At 38.9% G+C, this 10,000-nt stretch overlaps 1 protein-coding gene and 1 pseudogene across 1 annotated transcript in view; one reads left to right on the top strand and one right to left on the bottom strand.

Moving 5' to 3' along the window:
- Nucleotides 1-1,825: 1,825 nt before the first annotated feature.
- Nucleotides 1,826-10,000, top strand: part of LOC117497078 (cystatin-B-like) — a 22,684-nt gene continuing 14,509 nt past the window's right edge. The window contains exon 1 of the mRNA XM_034148970.1: nucleotides 1,826-1,881. The gene's annotated coding sequence lies outside the window, so the exon portion shown is untranslated. The remainder of the gene's footprint in view (nucleotides 1,882-10,000) is intronic.
- On the bottom strand, nucleotides 7,485-8,422 carry LOC117497747 (annotated as a pseudogene).

The following is a 10,000-nucleotide window of genomic DNA, read 5'->3' as shown; positions in this document are numbered from 1 at the left end:
GGTGCTCTCTGCACCCGGAGTGTGTGACCCTTTCTCTCTGACCCTTGGCCTTGAGAGCTGGCCTAGTTATCGGCACAACACCCGATAGGGATGTTTTCTGAGAGATGACAACTCAAAGTAATGGATTAGCACATTATCATTTAATCACAAAAATAGGATAGGCCCCTCAGAATTATTTGGGAGCCTTCCTGACACATACACATTATCATTTTGAAGGTTTGTGTTAGTCATTTAACATGCAAGAATCATATACTCATCAGTCCATAGCATAGAAATGATATTGTAAGTTAAAGGTGAGCTTGTCCCTGTGGATATAACCCCTTCTTAATGATTCTAAATGTTATATTAATTCATCATTTACCGCTTGATAAAATATTAGTTTATCAGAAATACATTCTCCTATACAAAACATAGGTTTGAAAGGGTTTTGGATTCACCTGCAGCTCCAGAGGCTTTACTTGAGCACCAAAACATTCACAAACAAATCACATTATTTGTACCTGATACCCTGTTTGAAAAGTGCAATACTTAATGGTTGCATTCTCATATTAAAATCTGTCTAAAAGTTTATGTAAAATGTAATCTGTAAAATCTTTTTTCTCCAGAGTGTCTCAGACATCCCTCTATTTCAGCCCTGTTAGAGCCTTCATGCTGATTTAATACATCTGTTTAGGTTTGTGTCTGAATATTGCAAGGGTGTCACAGTGACAATATCTGTCCATTGACATACAGACACACACACACACACACACACACACACACACACACACACACACACACACACACACACACACACACACACACACACACACACACACACACACACACACACACACACACACACACACACACACACACACACACACACACACACACACTCTACTTTCTTCCCGACTAAAGAACAGTTTTTTCCACCAGGCTGTCAGGAGGCTGAACTCTCTATAACTCTCTGAACTCTCTATAAAGTTGACTTTCCTGGAGAAGGAAATGCATTTGTTTTACTCATGAGTTATCAAATGGGTGGGTGAGTCAAACGGAACAAGGAAACACACCAACAGTGTCTGAAGACCTTTGTCTAATGTGTCATCTATTCACACAGAGATGAAGATAGTTAGTGAAGCAGAAAAAAAGAATCTCCATGTATTTGTTGTGGCTCTTATGTTGCATTTGCTTTTATTGACTTCTAAAAGAAAGTTGACTTTGACTTCCCTGGAGAAGGAAATGTATTTCTCAAATGTTATCAAAGTGAGAGTTATCCAACAAGTGGGGAGCATACAGAGTCAAATGGAACGAGGAAACACACCAACAGTGACTGAAGACCTGCATCGCTACTTTCCTGACATGAACAATTCTCTGCAGTCTCATATAAAATGCTTTACTTATTTATTTCAAAAATGATTATACACTATGTGTTACATTCATTCATAATACAGTGATATGCAGTTGGGTGTTGATGTGAGGATGCTCAGAGAGGAGGTTAAGTGTTTTATTTGGATAACACATATTTTAAGTAATGCAACATAAAACTCCATACTTGTGGAGTTGTTGATACTGATTATCATAATAATAATATAAAAAAACAGTGATTTATTATTGATTAATTTGAATAAATATAAAACTATGTAAACTGCAAAAGTAAAGACTTTGCACCCTGGAGAAGGAAGTGCATTTCATAAATGTTTTTTCAAAGCCTTCACAAGAATCTAGATAATCTAATCATAAATTAACAGAACTCAGCAGGATCATGTGAGGGTTGTGGATACACCTGCAGCTCCACCCCGCATGAGGGAGTATCCAGGTGTGGGCTCTCTGTATAAATACAAGCATGCATTTGGTAAAAAGTCAAAACACTTGAGACCCTTGACAGTTGACTAACTTCTCTTAGTGACAATGGCAGATAAAGCTATGTTAGGAGGATGGGGCGAGACAGTGGACGCTACTGAGGAAACTCAGAAGATTTGTGATGCGGTGAGTTCTCAATCTACGTTCATTCTTCACAAGCTCCACAGACTACCCTCTGGTCTGGCCTAATGATACATTTGTACTTCATTTTTACACAGGTGAAGGGTCAAGTGGAGAAAGAAACCGGCAAAAAGTATGCGGTGTACAAGGCAGTGCATTTCAAGAAACAACTTGTGGAAGGACAAAACCTCAGCATAAAGGTAAGGAATATTGTGATTTATGAAGAAAAAAGCATGAAAGCCTCAGATAGCGTGTTTGTCTTTATATCATATACAAGAATAATCAATTAACCAAATACATTTTGGGGGGGGGGGCGTACAGACAGAAACTCCCTCTGGAGGGAAGACAGGGATTTTAGCCTTTGCAGACTACATGCACTAAAACCTATAGAACACACAGGAAAGAGACACAAACCCAAACAGCAGAACAGGGCTCTTTAAATCTAATGCCAGGTCCAATTCATTGCAGGACAGTTTACTGCAGTTTGACAGAAGCTTCACATTTATCAGATTTATATTTTCAGATGTGACATTTTCCCTCTCTTTCCTGCAGGTCTTTGTTGGAGAGGAGGACTACATTCATCAGAGGGTTGTCTGTCCACTTCCTGGTAAAGGAGGAAAGGTTCAGCTGGACCACGTTGAAGTGGGAAAAACCAAACACGACATCGTCTGCATGTGTTAACGTTGACATGACCTTTTCAACAGTGTAATACTTAAAGGCAGCAGTCTGATATTAAAATGCTCTTCTTCTTTATCCTGAAATGATTAAACAATGATTTTGAATCTGTCACACAGAGATACAGATATTTGGTGTTGGGTAGCAGCAAGTTGAACGCATTCCTTTTAAATACATAATAAAGAAAGCATTACAAATCTCAAAATATGTCCTCTGGTTCTTGTGTGTAGCGTTTGATTTTCTTTAGTGAAGTCTGATTTCTAAAATAGTTGTAATCTTGGCTGGAATAAATCATTATAAATGATAAAAAGGTAACCCTTTAGTTTTTATGCATCTTAAAACAGATACAGATACTCATGTTGAGCTTTGATTACAAAAACCAGGAAACATGTTTCACTCTCAGTTACTTGATAAGTGCCTCTAAGGAGGAAAACAGGTTTCACACATTGTTCAGATATAAGAAAGTGACTGCCAACTTTCCTGAGTGAAGCCAAAGATAATGACAGAGGTGTAAACATATAACATTACTGATTAAATAGTGGTTACCTTCAGACTTCTGTCACTGACAACATTGTCCACGTTCAGCTCTGATTGCACACACTTTACCTGGAGACAAGGAAGGACAAATAAATCAAATGTTGATGACTGACTAGTTGTTTAAGTATGGAATATATTACATTTACTATTGCCTAAAAAACAGCTTGTATAACTCCACTCCACACACAAAGATATCACCTGTGAAGATGTATCATATTCTGTTACCACACTACTACAATAGAGAAGAGAAAGAACAAATAAATACAAATAATAATAATAAAAGAACAAACTGTTGTTTGTTATTGATTATTTTTAATTTAATATAAAACTATGTATAAGAAAATACTTTTACCCTGGAGAAAGAAGTGCATTTCATACATTTATTTGTATTTTTGCCTGAACAACAATTTGGAAATGATTTCTTCAGAAATGAACCAAACTCACCTGGATCATGAGAGGGTTTTGGATTCACCTGCAGCTCCAGAGGCTTTACTTGAGCACCAAAACATTATTGTCAAAATACTTCATTACAAGTAGAAAGTCCTGCATTCAAATGTTACTTTGATAAAAATAAGAAAGGGTTATCAGCCAAATGTATTTAAAGTATAAAAGGTCAAAGTAATCATTGTGCAGAAAAATGTCCTTTATATGTATATCATTATAATCTTTTGTGACTCAAAGAGTTAGTCTACTAGTTAGATTTGTAGAGATGCATTTTGTAGCTAAAGCTGTTAAATAAATGTTGTGGAGTAAAATCACATTAGTTGTACCTGATACCCTGTTTGAAAAGTGCAATACTTAATGGTTGCATTCTCATATTAAAATCTGTCTAAAAGTTTATGTAAAATGTAATCTGTAAAATCTTTTTTCTCCAGAGTTTCTCAGACATCCCTCTATTTCAGCCCCGTTAGAGCCTTCATGCTGATTTAATACACATCTGTTTAGGTTTGTGTCTGAATATTGCAAGGGTGTCACAGTGACAATATCTGTCCTTAGACATACAGAAACACATGCACGCACGCACGCACGGAAGGGAACTGCATTTATGCTACTTTCAGGAGAGGGCACTGTGCCAGGCACGAGCAGTTCAGAGCTTAGCACGTGACAGGAGAAAACAGACAGTCAGTGTAGTGTAGGGCCTGGATGACCTTGGGAAGAACACTGGACCTGGGCGAAGCCAAGAGACGTGGGCTCGCCTGTACTCCAATCAACAGCACCTCACTCAGAAATACACATATCCAATCATAATATGACACCTTTATTCTGTAATAAGTATATGAAATGTGTTTTGCCAGTTTCCGGGGCTCTGGAAGGAAGTGTCAGACAGTTAACTGCTTGGAGGGGAAACTGCTCGCGGCCTGTGGAACACGGATCTCCAGAAACCTCAGCTGAGCATTTGTATTCCTTATCACTTCCCTGGAGAAGGAAATGTATTTGATGTGAGGATGCTCAGAGAGGAAGTTAAGTGTTTTATTTGGATAACACATATTTTAAGTAAAGCAACATAAAACTCCATACTTGTGGAGTTGTTGATACTGATTATCATAATAATAATATAAAAAAACAGTGATTTATTATTGATTAATTTGAATAAATATAAAACTATGTAAACTGCATAAGTAAAGACTTTGCACCCTGGAGAAGGAAGTGCATATCATAAATGTTTTTTCAAAGCCTTCACAAGAATCTAGATAATCTAATCATAAATTAACAGAACTCAGCAGGATCATGTGAGGGTTGTGGATACACCTGCAGCTCCACCCCCGCATGAGGGAGTATCCAGGTGTGGGCTCTCTATAAATACATGCATGCATCTGATAATGAGTCAAAACACTTGAGACCCTTGACAGTTGACTAACTTCTCTTAGTGACAATGGCAAGTCAAGATAATTCAGGATGGAGCCCTCCAGAGGACGCTACTGATTCAACTCAGAAGATTTGTGCTCCGGTGAGTTCTCAATCTACGTTCATTCTTCACAAGCTCCACAGACTACCCTCTGGTCTGGCCTAATGATACATTTTGATTTCATTTTTACACAGGTGAAGCTTCAAGTGCAGACAGAAACCAGCCAAAACTATGGGGTGTACAAAGCAGTGCAATACCGGCAACAAATGATGGGAAGAAAGAACTTCACCATAAAGGTAAGGAATATTGTGATTCATGAAAAAAAAAGCATGAAAGCCTCAGATAGCGTGTTTGTCTTTATATCATATACAAGAATAATCAATTAACCAAATACATTTTGGGGGGGGGGGGGGGGGGGGGGGGGCGTACGGACAGAAACTCCCTCTGGAGGGAAGACAGGGATTTTAGCCTTTGCAGACTACATGCACTAAAACCTATAGAACACACAGGAAAGAGACACAAACCCAAACAGCAGAATAGGGCTCTTTAAATCTAATGCCAGGTCCAATTCATCGCAGGACAGTTTACTGCAGTTTGACAGAAGCTTCACATTTATCAGATTTATATTTTTATTTCCCTCTCTTTCCTGCAGGTCTCGGTTGGAGGGGAGAGCTACATTCATCTGGGTGTTTTCCAACAACTTCCTGGTGATGGAGGAAAGGTTGAGCTGGTCAACATTGAAGTGGGAAAAACCAAAGACGACCCCCTCGGCACTTTTTAACGTTGACATGACCTTTTTCAACAGTGTAATACTTAAAGGCAGCAGTCTGATATTAAAATGCTCTTCTTCTTTATCCTGAAATGATTAAACAATGATTTTGAATCTGTCACACAGAGATACAGATATTTGGTGTTGGGTAGCAGCAAGTTGAACGCATTCCTTTTAAATAAATAATAAAGAAAGCATTACAAATCTCAAAATATGTCCTCTGGTTCTTGTGTGTAGCGTTTGATTTTCTTTAGTGAAGTTTGATTTCTAAAATAGTTGTAATCTTGGCTGGAATAAATCATTATAAAATGATAACACATGTTCAGATATAAAAAAGTGACTGCCAACTTTCCTGAGTGAAGCCAAAGATAATGACAGAGGTGTAAACATATAACATTACTGATTAAATAGTGGTTACCTTCAGACTTCTGTCACTGACAACATCGTCCACGTTCAGCTCTGATTGCACACACTTTACCTGGAGACAAGGAAGGAAAAATAGATCAAATGTTGATGACTGACTAGTTATTCAAGTATGGAATATATTACATTTACTGTTGCCTAAAAAACAGCTTGTATAACTCCACTCCACACACAAAGATATCACCTGTGAAGATGTATCATATTCTGTTACCACACTACTACAATAGAGAGAAAGAACAAATAAATACAAATAATAATAATAAAAGAACAAACTGTTATTTGTTATTGATTATTTTAATTTAATATAAAACTATGTATAAGAAAATACTTTTACCCTGGAGAAAGAAGTGCATTTCATACATTTATTTGTATTTTTGCCTGAACAACAATTTGGAAATGATTTCTTCAGAAATGAACCAAACTCACCTGGATCATGAGAGGGTTTTGGATTCACCTGCAGCTCCAGAGGCTTTACTTGAGCACCAAAACATTATTGTCAAAATACTTCATTACAAGTAGAAAGTCCTGCATTCAAATGTTACTTTGATAAAAATAAGAAAGGGTTATCAGCCAAATGTATTTAAAGTATAAAAGGTCAAAGTAATCATTGTGCAGAAAAATGTCCTTTATATGTATATCATTATAATCTTTTGTGACTCAAAGAGTTAGTCTACTAGTTAGATTTGTAGAGATGCATTTTGTAGCTAAAGCTGTTAAATAAATGTTGTGGAGTAAAATCACATTAGTTGTACCTGATACCCTGTTTGAAAAGTGCAATACTTAATGGTTGCATTCTCATATTAAAATCTGTCTAAAAGTTTATGTAAAATGTAATCTGTAAAATCTTTTTTCTCCTGAGTTTCTCAGACATCCCTGTATTTCAGCCCCGTTAGAGCCTTCATGCTGATTTAATACACATCTGTTTAGGTTTGTGTCTGAATATTGCCACACACACACACACACACACACACACACACACACACACACACACACACACACACACACACACACACACACACACACACACACACACACACACACACACACCACACACACACACACACACACACACACACACACACACACACACACACACACACACACACACACACACACACACACACACACACACACACACACACACACACACACACACACACACACACACACACACACACACACACACACACACACACACACACACACACACACACACACACCACACACACACACACACACACACACCACACACACACACCACACACACACACACACACACACACACACACACACGACTTTCTTCCCGACTAAAGAACAGTTTTTTTCCACCAGGCTGTCAGGAGGCTGAACTCTCTTTAAAGTTTACTTCTGAGTTATCAAATGGGTGTTGAGCGTACAGAATCAAATGGAACGAGGAAACACACCAACAGTGACTGAAGATCTCTGTCTAATGTGTAATCTTTGCACCCTGGAGAAGGAAGTGCATATCATAAATGTTTTTTCAAAGCCTTCACAAGAATCTAGATAATCTAATCATAAATTAACAGAACTCAGCAGGATCATGTGAGGGTTGTGGATACACCTGCAGCTCCACCCCGCATGAGGGAGTATCCAGGTGTGGAGGAGAAGAACCGTCGTCATCGCAGAGCATTGGGTCTGCTCGGTGCTGAAGCAGGAGTCTGACCACATCCAGATGACCGCAGTAAGCTGATCGATGGAGTGGCGTGGCACCGCCTGGTGTCTGGGGAGATGCACAAGCACCACTCTCAAGAAGAAACTTGCAGACAGCGTGATGACCACTGCGACTTGCATAGTGCTGAGATAAAACACACAACAAATGATACAATCATTTTAGATGGATTAAAACACTTGATGCTGCACACAAACATATTCCCAGAGAACTCACCAGAGCTGTGTAACCAGTAGAGTCTTCTGGGTCAAAGACTTGACCCTCTCCAAGTCCCCATCCATAGCAGCAGACCAGATACCTGCATAGAAGAATGACACACAGCACTGTACTTCCAGAAAACTATTGCCAAGGTGAAAAAAAATCATTTAATACATGTTATGTATTTTCAGAACTCTAGACTATGGTTTATGACAGGTGAATGCAAACCTCGCTCAAAATCAATTTCACTCAGCGTCTGGTAAACACTGGGAGAGGAGACTGGATTAGTGCAACACGAACATTGTGGTCTGTCAGTCGCCATTTTGCATAACAAAATAGTTACATGCACGTATCCAGACTCCTGCTTCAGCACCGAGCAGACCCAATGCTCTGCGATGACGACGGTTCTTCTCCTCTACATAAGGTACAGAAGTACCAGTATAAAATAAACTGCACCACCAAATAAACATCTGCTCAAAGATTGTATGTCAACCCTTTATAAAACTCCATGACTCAATCTACCATAGTAACATATTGAGGCTTTCCAACAACATTGTCTCTGACCCCAACCACATGCCTGTATTTGTTAATGCTTGAGCAGGCTGCAGAACGAAGTCATGACGAGGTGTGTCTGCTGCTGATGGAGAGCTGTGCAGCGCTCTGCAGCCAGGCGAACAACAGGCTGCTGCTTCCCTTCCAGCTGGCACCCCAGGGAGACCTGCAGGAGCTCCTGAAACCACCTCGGTGACCACAGACACACTGCGTCTGCAGACATGCCGAGAAACAATGACTTAAGCTCAAAACATGCTAGGTGAGGTCAGGATTACATTCATCTTCACCTGGAAAGATAGAGTTGTGGATGAAACAAGACCTGTAAAGACATTATCTTGGGCTGGGAAACACTGAACGACCACCATTCTTTTCCCCACCATTTTCGGACTTATTTTCTTGAAGATATTTTTTTGACATTGTTGCTTTAATTAGAAAGAAGGACAGATGGACAAGAAAGGGAAAGAATACTGGGACAACATTACACATGATTCATCAATGAATATAATCTTTAGTTTCAGCCCTTTTTTTCTCCCTTATACATCAGCAAAGAGCCACTGAACAAAACTGGGAGGATACAACATTATATTGCCAGCTTCATACCATAAGTAACCTGATTTGGATTTCTAGTTTACATTGATGCAGTAATTACACCTCCTAAGCCATATAAACTTGTACAAAAAACAACACCACTGTCCTGCATGTGTTACTTCCCCACTCTTATCAGACTGTCGTCAAATTCATAATAATTCTGTATCAGACATCAGCGTTAGCATTATTGATTGTTTTCTCTGAACATATGTCAGGTTTATGTTGTATTAAAACCGGAGGCCAACATCTGGGTTATTTTGTTAAACTATGTCGGACATTTTGTTATTTGTGGCAACAGGGGGAGCTATTGCCCTAAAAAACAAATGTGTTTTTTTCCAGCCCACCATGTGAATTAGCTGGCAGCTCAAAATCTAATCGAGGGGACTGTAAGATAGAGAGAAAAGTTAGTAGATAGGACATCATGGATGGACACCCCTGATCTGCCTGTACAGTAAACATGTACTGTGTGTCAAATACCACACTCTGGTATCTATTCTGTATTAATGGAGTTTCCAAGTGAACACAACAGCAGACTTTTCTTTTTAAACTGCCAATAATGCCAGGTTTTTCACACATCAGTGATATCATTAGTCATACGAGGATCATTGCACAACACAAGGCTGTGCAACATAATGCACTTATAGTCACATTTTGCTACAGATGAAAAACCAAAAAGGCATTAAACTATTTTTTTATGGCATCTTTTCTAATTTGTTATGGAGTGTAGAAGAGTCCTGCTCTGTCTACATATTTTTGCTCC

The sequence above is a fragment of the Trematomus bernacchii genome, unplaced genomic scaffold, assembly GCF_902827165.1.
Source record: "Trematomus bernacchii unplaced genomic scaffold, fTreBer1.1, whole genome shotgun sequence".
Taxonomy (NCBI): Eukaryota; Metazoa; Chordata; class Actinopteri; order Perciformes; family Nototheniidae; genus Trematomus; species Trematomus bernacchii.
Note: the sequence above shows the minus strand (reverse complement) of the source record. Positions and strands in the feature narration are given on the sequence as shown.